General features: G+C 42.3%; 1 non-coding gene across 1 annotated transcript; it reads right to left on the reverse strand.

The window, feature by feature from the left end:
* Positions 1-12,836: 12,836 nt before the first annotated feature.
* LOC138448217 (U7 small nuclear RNA) lies at positions 12,837-12,889 on the reverse strand. The gene has a single exon (XR_011260061.1). It is a non-coding gene; the product is annotated as a U7 small nuclear RNA (small nuclear RNA).
* Between the last annotated feature and the right edge of the window lie 250 nt (positions 12,890-13,139).

A 13,139-nucleotide genomic window follows, 5' to 3' on the forward strand; every position in this document is an offset into this window, starting at 1 on the left:
TGGAGTTAAATCGTTTCCTCCAAAATTAAATGGAACTCATATCAGCTGGATTCTTTATGCCGACGACATAGTCCTACTCGACTTGACACCGATTGGTTTACAAAGAAAGCTGAATGCCTTAAAGAACTACTCCAAGGATAGTGGACTGGAAATAAACGTAGCAAAATCTGAAATCCTGATATTGAAAATTCTGAAAGGAGTGCAAAGTAAAAAGGAAAAATACAAATGGACATTGGGAAATGACTGCTTGAAACAAGTAACATGTAGTCGATATCTGGGCACATACATAAACTCAACCATAAATGATGAACCGATGACAAAAAGAATTATAAGTAATTGTAAACAACTAACAGCCAAGGTATTGTCATCCAGAAAAAGTATGGTACATTTTCCTATAAACCGGTCATACATTGCTATAAGAGCAAGGCGGTTCCTGTTCTAGTCTATGGGGCAGAAAGCATGTTTGGCGGTGCAAGCGAGATTTGGTCCTGATGCGAAAGCACCATTTGAAAGGGATTATGCATCTCCCTCAAGGATTTCCAAGAGCATGCGTACTCGATGAAGTGAGTTTGGCCACACTGAATTCAAGAATCATGTGGAACACGCTAGCGCTATATAGCAAGATCACGAAGAGGCTGATTTGCCGGAATTTGGAGTAATGGTTGAGCGGAAGAATCACGAGAACGAGACCTTATTACAGAGCTGGAGACAAATGTAAAGACATTTTAAAACAACTGAACACAGATGAAGACTCTCAGAAACAACCCGAAAGTTGTAAAAAAAAAAGTTGTTCCAACTCGATTGGATAAAAACAAAAGAGAAGAGGGCAAATCACAAATGTATGATAAAGTGTCCTATCGAAGCAATACGTCTTAACTGCCTACCTAAATATATGGAAATATTCCTGTGCAAGCAGCTAAGAAAAATCTATTTGAAATTCAGGTTGAACCTCTTTCCAACAAAAGAAATAAAAAGAATAAGACAGAAAATTGGAGTGGACAATCTAAGATGTCGCTTCTGTCATCAGCAAGATGAAACATTAAAACACTTGGTTCTCTATTGCGCAGAATTGAGAAATCTAAAAACAAACTATCTAGTTCAGGAGTTGGGCAAAGGCATGACCTATAACAGTGAAGAGTGGTGGAGTAGAATGCATAGCAGTAATTGCAGAAATCTGACAACAGCCCTCTCACTGTTCCTTGAACAGTTGTACAAGAAGCTGCTGGAAGTTGAGACAACTCTTGTGCAGGATCAATAATTAAAAAAAAGAAAAAAAGAGAAAAGAAAAGACAAGAAAATGAATAAAGGAGTAGGGATGTTTGTTCAGTGATTTTTTAGTTGTTGCTTTTTTTAAACATTTGTAATAAGCTAATAAAAATAAAAAAATAAAAAACATAAAGACTACACTTAAGAGCGTATCAAACATAGAATTCCCTGGTACACTACGGAACCTAAAGTCACACAGCCATGATATCAAAGAATAACATTCGGATGGCTTACCTATTGTAGCATGAATAGTATATCATTCAATTCTAAGTAACATTCCTCACTGGAAATCAAGATTGGAATCACATCTATTTTTGAGAAATCAGATCACTGCTATATAGAATAGTGTTGTCAGACAACGATATTTGGTTCTGGAAGATTTCCCCGAGTAGAATTGTGATGTGGTTGGCTATGATATTGTTCTTTTAGAAAGTGGACTATATGTTATGATAAAATACAATTGAGTTAATGCATGGTGCCCATTCAAGGATTTAGCCTTTTTTAGAAACACACACTTTTCAAGATTAGTTATCACTTAAGCTGGAAAGTTTATACTTCTAAAATCATAGGGCTTCGTTACAAGTTTGTTGGTGTGGGAAAAAGTGTTGGTAATTCTGTTACCAGCACTTTTTTTGGCAGTTAAGAAAGGACTTGTTTTTTCCAAATTATATGTTTTGGCGGATGTACTGCCGCTGGAATTACTGTCCGGTAAATCTGCTGATTATTGGAGGTAAACTGGAAGATTTATCTCCAGCAACAAGCTGAAGGTGCAAGCACCATTTTTCCTCCCGAAATTGCCGGATTTACCACACAGTAACTACTCCGATGGTAAATCCTCCAAAACTCTCCTTGGAATCCTATGGATTCCAAAATGGTATCCCATGGCAAGTCAATGGGACCAGGTGGCAGTAACGGTAATTGAGTTTAGTGGTAATTCAGAAGAATTACCACTGAGTTGCTGCTAAACTCATAATGAGGCCCATAGTCCCATCGGACAATATTTATTTATGGGTATCCATTTTTAGTTTGGGCTATTAGGTGTCGCTTGCGACACCTATAAGCCAGAACTATTGCATTGGAGTACAGATAGGGAGGAATGACATGAGGAGCGACACAGAGTCTGTAGGTTTTGTTTGATTATGTGCCCACCCATTGCATGCCCACGGCCATGCTATTCCCTGTGTCCATGCCCATCCATTCCTGCCTGTGCCTGCTAAAATATTTCCTCATGGGAACTCTGAGCTCACTTTAATCAAGACTTGCCATCATGCTTTGCATTCAAAGTTCCTGCCAGTGTTTATTCAAAGCAGTCTTCCGAGAGTTAATGACTTAATTGGAGTTGTTGTAAGATTTGGTCACCAAAATTGTGTCATCGTGTGTTCACTGATGTAAAACCGTGCCACTATCAAATTTTAACAATATCAGTTTATTGCCATACTAAGGCTCAGCCACTGATATTGTTTTGATGTGATTTTAACTAATGTGAGTTTGTGCCACTAACAGATTTTTCCATTATCAGCTGTGTCTCTAAGATTTGACTACTGAAATTGTGCTATTGCAGGCTTTCCTAATGTGAGATTTGACAGCTACCAAATTCTGACACCATCAGTGTTTTACCACTATAAGACTTGGGCAGGGAAATCTTATTAACACAGGCTTTTCTAATGTGAGATCCTGCCACTATCAAAGTTGCCACCATCAGATTTTGCCACTGTAAGTTCTGGCCACTAAAATATAGTTAATGTGAGATCACGCCACCATCAGATTTGCCATTATCAATTCTTCCCACCGTTAGGCCTCACCACTGAGCCACAGCCATTGTCACCCCTGACCCCTCCGAGACCTTGTTCTGCGACTATGAAGCTTTGATAATATGAAACTCTGACACCATGAAAACTCTACCACACTGAAACGCTGACACCTTGAGGTTTTGTCACGGTCAAGTATTACCATTGTGAATTTTGCAACATTGAAGCTACCGCCACAGTGAGTCTTTTGCCACAGTGAGGTTTTGCTGCTGCGAGGTTTGTCGCTTTGAGATTTTGCTGCTGCATGTTTTTCCCCGTTGTCAGATTTTTAACCGCTGTAATGTTGTGTCACTTTGAGGTTGTGCCACTGTGAGGCTTTACCTCTGTAATGTTACAGCAACAGTGAGGCTTTCATCGCTGTGAGGTTCTGCCACTGTAAGGCCTTATCATTGTGAGGTCTCACCACTGCAGCTTTTGCCTCATGGAGGCTACCCCAAATGGGAGAATTGCCCCCCACGATATCCTTCCCATGCGCTACTTTGCCTCTGTGCTACTCTGCTGCAGGGCTATTCTACTCTGGTGATATTTTACTCCTGCAAAATTTTACCCCTGATGAACAACACAAGATTAAACCTTTGGCGATCCAGACAAACTACCACAGAGGACCAGAAATACTAAACTAATTAAAACACCCAATTCCCCAAAAAAGTATAAAACCAATCAACAAGCCCCATACCAACAACAAAAGCCCAACAAAATGGCATGCACCAGGAGAGACTGATATACAAGAAGGCATCATAAAAGAGCAAACCAGATGGAAGAAGACAAATCATCTCAACATACCACATCAAGGAACCAATGAACACCAATAAACACTTTAATAAACCACTCTCTGGAAGAGACCCGTTCACTAAAACATGACAACAATCACTTTACTTGCCATTCTTCCTATCAACCTACAACCCACTTCAACAACCAGCCCTCCATATACACTCCAACTACACAACACAGGATGTTAAAAACATGAGGGACAGAAGTGAGATGGACAGAAGAAGCACAAAGAAATGGTGATAGAATAAGTCTCATCAACTAGAACCTACAGATAGCCCCAGAGACCACATCAACCGAAAACGCAACCTTGTAGAACTACTCAGCTAAGAGATATAAGCAACAAAACTCAGCCACTCAACCCACACAGCAAAACCCAATTCTGAGTCAAAAGGAAAGATGAACTGTAGAAACAAGTAGTGTGATTTTCAACCATTGCAAGAATTTTAGTGTGACCTCAGACTCTTATAGAAAGTGTGTGATAGTGTACAAGTGATGGTGTTGCAGCCAGTGTGTGTGGTGTGGCACTGATGTGAGATACTGGTGCAAATCATACAAACCAAGGAAAGGTGTCAGTATAGTATAGCTTGAATTGATTGAATAGAACAGCATAGCATAGCATGACAGTGTAGTGTAGTATGGCAGGGACGAACCATTAATGTTATTAACCTATCTAACATACTTACCTCACTAACTTTAACCAAACAAATCTAATTAGTGCTTATAGTGGGTTTAGCCAAGGCTCTAGCCCATGGTGCAAAATGTTTGTGCAAACTGTAGGAGCAAACTGTGGATGATGGCTTAGAAAATAAAATGCACAAATTGAAAACCGATCCACAGTGTGGACGTGAGGCTCAGAGTGTGATGAAAATGCAGAATTCAGTTTGCAAATACAAATCATTGTTTGAGCAGGATGGAAATGTTGCATGTTCATCCAGGCCTGGAGAATCAATGCCGTACAAAGGTGATTAGAAAAAAACTAAAATACTTCTGTAAACTTACTGAAGGCCTGGCCATGCTAGGTGAGGTGTCTGATTGATGGGTGACATCACGGCAAGGGATGGTGAAATTATATACTTTCTGTATGATGCTGTAAGCGAAGTGGGATGACAGAAAGATTTTAAAAGGAAGAGGAAGGGAGAAGGAGGGGCCTTCTGCAGGGAAAAAGACCGATCAAGAAGAGATTCGAGAGACTTGAGGAAACACTGAAGAGTATGAGATTGCTGTGGAAGTTGTGCAATGAGCTGAGACTGTGCCAGACTGCTGCTGTGTGTAGGGAGTCTGCATCTGCAACAGAGCGAGAGTGGGGTGTCAGGCAGCCTTCGCTGAACTACTGGTGACTGGTTGATAACCTCACGTCGATTTCCGCCAATTGACAACATTTCTTCCAAAAATGTGAAATGAATTGACTACCTCGGTCAGAGACCAATACGGAAGGAAATCTGTGTATCCAAACAATATTTTCGAAGAACTCCTTGGCCAGAATTGAAGCAGAAGGTAATCCCTTTAAAGGAATAAAGTGGGCCATTTTGGAAAAAAGATCCACAATAACTAGAATGGTGTTAAATCCATTACATGGAGGTAGATCTGTAATAAAGTCTAACGATAAGGTGTGCCATGGTGTAGGCGGAATATCCAAAGGTTGTAAAAGTCCAGCTGGTTTTTTCTTCTGACTTTTGTTTTGGGCGCAAATCCCACAAGACATTACAAATGACTATGTCTTTTCGCCAGGTGGGCCACTAGAATTGTCTCTTAATTTTAGCTTCAGTCTTTGCGATCAGGGTGTCATGATAATTGGAGATGTCTAGTTCTTGTAGTTCCTTGTGTGGCAGAAATAGTTGCCCTTGATAATAAGGTAGGTCATTGATGACTGAGTAGTCCGGGCCTTTCTTTACCCAGTCCTGCAGGGCTGTTGTATCGAAGAGTTGTTGGATCTTTACCTGAATATCCTCTAGTGTCTGTAGAGTAGTTATGCCAAGGATTCTTGGTTCTGAAATTATACGTACCGGTTCTGGGTTCACATCTGCTTCTCCCATCCCTATTTGGGATAAGGCGTCTGCCTTGCCATTTTTACAGCCTGGTCGATAAGTGATCACGAAATCGAACTCAGCAAAGAACAATGACCATCGAAGTTGGCGTGACGATTGGGCCTTGGCTGTTTTTAAATACTGCAAGTTCCGGTGATCATTGATTACAGTAATGGTATGCCTGGCACCAAGAAGATGGTGCCGCCAAGCCTTGAAGGTGGATTTGATGGCTAATAACTCTTTATCGGTAACCGCATAGTTTACCTCGGGTGCCGAGAACTTTCTGGACCAAAATGCTATTGGGTGAAGTTGACCAGTTTCAGGATCCTTCTGGGACAGGACAACTCCCATGGCTAAACTGGATTCATCAGTTTCAACTATGTATGGAAGTTCAGGGCGTGGGTGCTTTAATACAGGTGCAGACGTGAATTTCGCTTTCAACTCTTGGAAGGCATTTTCAGCTTCTTCGGTCCACATTAATTGTTTGTTTTTTCGCAAGAGTGCCGTGATAGGGTGTACAACACGTGAGAAATCCGGAATAAATCTGCAGTAGAAATTAGCAAATCTGAGCATGCTTTGTACTCCTTTAACTGAACTGGGTGATGGTCACTTGAGAATTGCATCCACCTTTCGAGAGTCCATTCAGACTCCTTTTGGAGTCAGGATAAATCCAAGGAATTCAACTTCTGTAGCATGAAAAACGCATTTTCCAATTTTGCATATAACTTGTGCTGGCGTAGTTTCTCAAGGACTGCTCGAATGTGCTTCACATGGTCCGATTCTGAAGAGGAGTACACTAGAATATCGTCTATGTATACAACAACAAAGACGTCAATGAGTTCACGAAGGAAATCGTTCATAAAATACTGGTAGGCTGCTGGTGCATTGCACAACCTGAAGGGCATCACCTGGTATTCGAATAACATTTACTTAGTGCGAAAAGCAGTCTTCCATTCGTCGCCTTTCTTTACACGTACCAGATGATATGCCCCTCAGAGACCTAATTTAGTGAAGATGCAAGCGTCCTTTACTTGGTCTAGTAATTTGGGGATCAGAGGCAATGGGTATCGGTTTTTAACCGTGATCTGATTCAATGCGCGGTAGTCTATGCACGTTCTGAGGTCACCCTTTTTTGGCACGAAGAACAAAGCTGAAGATGCAGGGGACTTGTATGGACGAATGAAGCCATTGGAAAGGTATTGGTCCAAGTATTGTCGTAGGTGAAGGTTTTCAGGTTCCGTAAGGGCGTAGATCCTGCTGCATGGAGGTTATGCACCGGGTATGAGATCAATTTGACAATCGTATGATCTGTGAGGTGGTAAGGTGTTTGCCTGTTCTTTTTTGGAAACCATCATGGAATTCTTGATATTCCTGAGGTAACTGCACGACTGGAGTAGCGACTGTGGCCAGGCCTGTGTTCAAGGGTTTTTTCAGGTAACAAGTATGTGCACAATCCGGAAGGTTATTCTTTTCTCTCGCCAATCAATACAAGGATTATGTGTTTCCAACCAAGGTATACCCAGTGTTATTTGAAACTGCGGGGCTTTGATTAAATCAAACACAATAGTCTCTCGATGCCCATCCTGACCCAATAGTGTCATCTCTGCGGTGGAATGAGTTACAGGCCGAGAGGCAATTTCAGTTCCATCGGCTGTGGTGATGACATCCGAAGTGGTCTTTCTGCATAGAGGTAGATTCATCCTAGAAGCCAATTCGTGGTCCACATTGTTTCCTATGGCCCCGCTATCAATGTATGCCCTTACTGCGTGCATACTTGATGGCTGCCTTGGATCTATGAGGACCATCGGTATGATGAAGTGCGAGGTCTGAGTATCCTTCTTCAAGCTCGGCAAGCGGACCTCTACGCTTGTTGGGCGTGGTCGTTTCCCGAGTCAGACTCCATATGGCTATTATCAGCAGCTCCTACCACTTTCTTAGGTGGTTTTACAGGGCAATCCCGTGGAAAATGTCCCGAAGTTCCACAGTATAGACACAATTGCATTTGCCGTCTCCTTTGTCTTTCCTTCTGAGTCAAGGGTCCATTAACCCCTCTGATTTGCATGGGTTCTGAGGCATCTGCTCCTTTGGGGGTAGCGTTGGGTTTAACCAACACCCGGTTCTCGAACTTGGCTCGGTCAGCCTTTCAATCCTGAAGTCTGTGATCTAACTGGACAACTAAGTCTACATATTCAGTACAGTCTTGAGGTGGGTTCACAATTTGAGCCAAAACATCTTTGAGTTCTCATCGAAGTCCTCGATGAAATAACGTAATCCGTTTTACCTCGGGCCATCCAGTTTCCACCACTAACCTATTGAAGGTTGCGTTGTAGGTTAGAAGGTCCTGGTTACCCTGTCGTAGGGACAAAAGTTCGTTATCCAGGGGCTGTCGTTGGGAGTGCCGGGCAAATAGTCTTTCCATGCTCATTTGAAAACCCTGAAAATCCCAAAGAATAGGGTCATCCTGATTGACTAGTGGAATTGACCAATCCGCTGCACTGCGCTGAGATATGATAATACAAAGGCTACCTTGGCTTGGCTTGATCATTTGGAAAGGCTTCAGGTCTGCATAAAAAGTGCAAGCATCATTGGTTCATAAACACAGCAAACTTTTTCGGGTCCCCAGCAAAACGTGCCGGCGGGGCTAAAGGAATGCTCCCTGGTAGAACCACTTGCACAGGATTGCTCGATGAAACAGGAGTTGAATTCCCCCCGAGTCCAGGTAATGATGTTTGCCCAGCTTGGTTTTGCAGTAAGTGTCTAACAAGATCATCAGTGCGTTCCTTAGAAACAATCAGCTCTCTCCTGAGGGTATTCGTTTCTTGGCGAGCGGCATGTACTTCAGCCCTAAATTCCCCTAATAATTGGGCCAGTTGGTCCGTTTCTGAGGTCTCCATGACACCCGGGTGAGGATTTGTAGAAAGGCTTCACGTTCTGTTACGCTCACCTGGTTCCCACAGGGGTGTCGAGTGGAACTGGACAGCCACGGTCTCCACCAACGTGATGCGTAGTTCTTGAATTTACGTAGATGTCCAGGAATGCCTAAAATGGGAAATGCTCCATGTTATTCTCGGTAGAGAAGAGACATCCACGTTTGCATTTTACTAATGTCTATTTCTGGGTTTATGAGTGTTTTATGCTATTCTAAGTCTTCTTAATTGAGTTTTGATAAACGATATTTGGATCCTGTCCCATTTTGAACAAATGCCAAAGAGCACTATTATAAAACATGTGTGGCCTATCATTGTGTGCGAGTTTTCTTTCACCATATACGGGGTTGTGTTTTCAGCACAGCACTAAGTTTGGGATTGCAGCCAAAGAGGAACCAAATAGAAAGAGTATTACAGCAAGCTAATTCCCCATATTTTAGATGCATGCTGTTGCAAGTAGTGAAGGTAACCAGAGATATAAAAAAAAAATCCTACAGAACCAATGACAAATCAAATTACCAACACACCCTTCAAAGGACAAACAAACCTCTCAGAACAAAATGATTTCCTGCCACCTAGTCAACTGCAGATCAATGTCAAAACACACCATAGACATCTCCAACATCCTCAGTGATGGCAGAACAAACATCATCATTCTCACCAAAACCATGCAAACAGAAGAATTCAAGGTGGTCACACTCCCTACCCTATAACCTCAAACTGAAACAAGCAAACAGAGAAGGAAAAAGAGGAATGGATCCTGCGGTTGCACACAAAGGCCAACTAAAAATAACAGCAGCGCAATCACTAAATATCCAAACTGTGAATCACTCTTACTCCACCTATCCTTGGACCACCAAACCAACCTCTAAATCCTCCCCGTCTACAGACTGCCAACATACAACCCTACCTTCACAGACACATTTGTAGACACCATTTCCAAAATCGTTATAAAATGTGATCACCTGATCACACTAGGAGACTTCAATATATGGTTTGAAGAAGAAAACACAAACTGAACTGAAACACTAACTTTGCAACTATCAACAATGCATCTACAACAATTGGTGACGGGACAAACCCACTCAACAGGACACATCCTAGATGCAATTTTCTGCAAAATAAATCAGATTACAATGGCACCCCAAAGCAAATTCTTTGGCGTGACCAATTTATAATACTATTTGTAATCCAGCCGCCAAAACAGTATTCACAATCACCAGTGATTTGAAAGCCTGTGACCATCAGCATTGTATAATCCAGTCCACAAATCACATTAATGTTCGCACACTGAACAAATAGACGACAAGGTCATTGACAGGGTGTGATCACTAAGGTTGTAAATTAATTGAAATCCACAATATTGTAGAGGAGTTGCGAACATCAAGTTGTTGACAATCTTGAAATCTGCATCATTTTTGTTAAATTGTAATCTCTAATATAGTTAATGATTTGTAATCCACAAGGATGCCCAGGTTTAACCCTCAGAATATTGTAGCTAAATTCACTAGACTGGAATTGCCCCCCCTCAGACTCTCCATAAACTCCAACCATCAATCTTTCAAGAACTGGCTATGCTCCATCTGTCTTGGGCTAAAAAGAGAACCCATTAATACAGAGCACTTTACCCAAAAACCAAAAAATACAAGTGCCCTAGATGCTTGCAACAATTTTGTCACAATGGTCACCAGAACACTGGGCATGTATCTTCCGCAGCAGACTCTACATTTCTACAAATTTCCTCAAAGCCTTGTGGGAAGAATTTGCATTTGGTAAGGGTGTAGAAGCCTTGGCTTTTTTGATTTGTATTAACTAATAAAACTATGTGGATAATTCCATTTCAATAATAGTTTCCAGTTTACCAGGTCCCCATTATCCAAAGCTCCATGGCACAAACATAGGGTACACCAGTGCCCAGAGGAATCAGTAGACTGAGCTGTTGGACCTGCTCTCCAGTGGCACATGGCAGGGTCAGGAATCACAGGTGCCCTCTTGACAGTTGTATTGACAGCCAAGTTTGTATAAACCAGGGACTGTATTTATTATGTGCACATATGTTCCAAAAAAAATCATAATTAAGGGAATACTGTCCTGTTGGCACATTAAACTCTTTCTTCCTTAGTGAGGACACTCCACAGGAAGCTATCCTGGGAACAGGAATCAAAGAGCACACCCATTCACAAAAGGAGTAGCCTCATACTGAGGTGCTGCATACCAAATGGGCCTTTGAATCTATTGAAAAGGGCAGGGGGTGGTTATTGTAGACAGGGGGAGCTCTGTATAGCTGGGGGAAGGTTCCAACATCTTGTTTCTCTCTGCCTCTATCTTTCCTTTCTGTTCCCTCCACTTTATGTAGCACAAAGCACTTAGGGTGTGATGTCAGAAGGCAAAGTTAACTTTTTCCAAGGACAGGGATTGGACCACTTAAGCTGGCTTGCTTTTGTCCAAACACCTGTAGATGTTTGCCTTTAAAAGAAGGGGTTTACCACCACTTGTTTGAATCACCTCTGGATTTCAAAGATTTTGTTAGACCCCGAGGTGGGTGCTGTCCTTTCCAAAGTCCTCCAATTGTGAGGTGAAGGCAGGACTTCCAATGCAGAAGCAAAATCTGTCCCCTAACCATCCCCAGGTATCATTGGGGTTGAACCTACTATTGGAAACCAAACCTGCACTCTGCCAGCCACACTGTTGCCTAAGACCTGACCATGATGAAGGACTTCTGAAGGTGTGTGCAAGCCAATCCCCCATTTGGGAGCCCGTGAAAAGGACTTGCCTTGTCCTCGAGACCCTGGATTGCCCCAGACAACCAGAATTCCGGCTATTTTGCCATCAAATTGCTGAAAGACGTGATTCCAGCATGTTTGTCCCAGTCCGAATGAACAGGACCCTCCAACCAGTTGGTGCCACAATGCGCCAGATAAAGTGTGCTGGTGTCTCAGCTTGAACAAAGAAGCAGCTCTGAAATTGAATTGCTTTAACCACTGTTCGAACCACCTGACTCTTCATCGCCACTCCAGTCGTCGATCGAACCAACCCTGGTTTTCTCTCTGAACTACAACCTTCGAGCCTCTGCATTGACCCAACATGCCTTTGCATCACGTTATCAGCTTGATTGCCATCAAACATCAATCGCCAAACCGAACCTGGTGACCTCAAGATCCTCATCGCTTGAGTTACGCTTCAAACCGCAGCATCCTTACTGTTCGACCGTGCCTCGATATCTGCTTACCTGTGGACCACCACGATTGCAGCATCTCAAACTGAGTCGAACCTCTGAAAAGTGCCGATAAGCCTTGTTCACCATTGTTGAACCATCAAGACACTGCAAAAGGTATTATTGTCTGATAAATCAGACCCTTCCCTGGTCCATTTGGGCCCTACAGCCTTACTAGGTCACATGAATCCCTTTTGCAACTCAAGAACATATCTTTTTTGGAACATTGTTGTTTTAATTGCCTATCGTTCCCCTTGTCTCGTTGCCCAGCATGCTGCATATTGATATCTTGCATATTGGGTGTTCTTTCCAGCTGAGTGGGATTTTGTAGTGGTTTCTATTTAGGTATTAATGCATGTGGTGTGTTTAATTAAAGTATATATAGTTTTAAGCACCATGATTGACCATTCCTTTAGTTTTCATTGATATACTTCGCTGTTTGTGTTGCTACTGTTTCCCATTCACACCCCGTATGAGAGTATAGCCTTCCCTCGGCCCATGTTACCACAAACGGCAAAGGCAGTACATTTCTTAACTGTGCCTGCTTTACCTTTATGATTGTGTTGGCTCTTGGCGTTTAGACATATGAGTCAGGAGTGGGCGCTTTAACCTCTACTCATCCTTGAAATCCTACAGTGCAGTAGTCAATTTGCCACACCTTGGCTCCTTTTTCATGGTTGAGATCTTATAGATGGCCACACAAGCACATGATAACTCAGGTATTATACTTTTGCATTTCTAGAAAATTGCCACAGCCACAAAATTGCAGCCATCCAGGCTAAGGGAGTCACAAGTTGTAGTTTTATTTTTATTTTTTTATTTTTTTGACGGCTCCCCACAATGGGGGAACCTACTTGACAAATAGTAAAAGAGCTACTCAGTGCTTACAAGTTGTAGTTTTCATTTGTGTTCATTTGTGTTATAGTGCAGCTTTCTTGCATGACCCCTCATGCTCCTCACTGTTCAACTTTCAGTGTAATTATGTTCCAACACAAGCCCTTGTGAAACATCTCAGCTTGCCTTGTATGGATATTGTTGCCACCGTTCTGGCACTTTAAGGTTGAGATTGTAAATCGCAGGTCCTGTCCTATGGTTCCTTTACTGGGACGTGACATGCTCTCTCACATTC

Source organism: Ambystoma mexicanum, chromosome 3q, assembly GCF_040938575.1.
Source record: "Ambystoma mexicanum isolate Mex_15411 chromosome 3q, UKY_AmexF1_1, whole genome shotgun sequence".
Lineage (NCBI taxonomy): Eukaryota > Metazoa > Chordata > Amphibia > Caudata > Ambystomatidae > Ambystoma > Ambystoma mexicanum.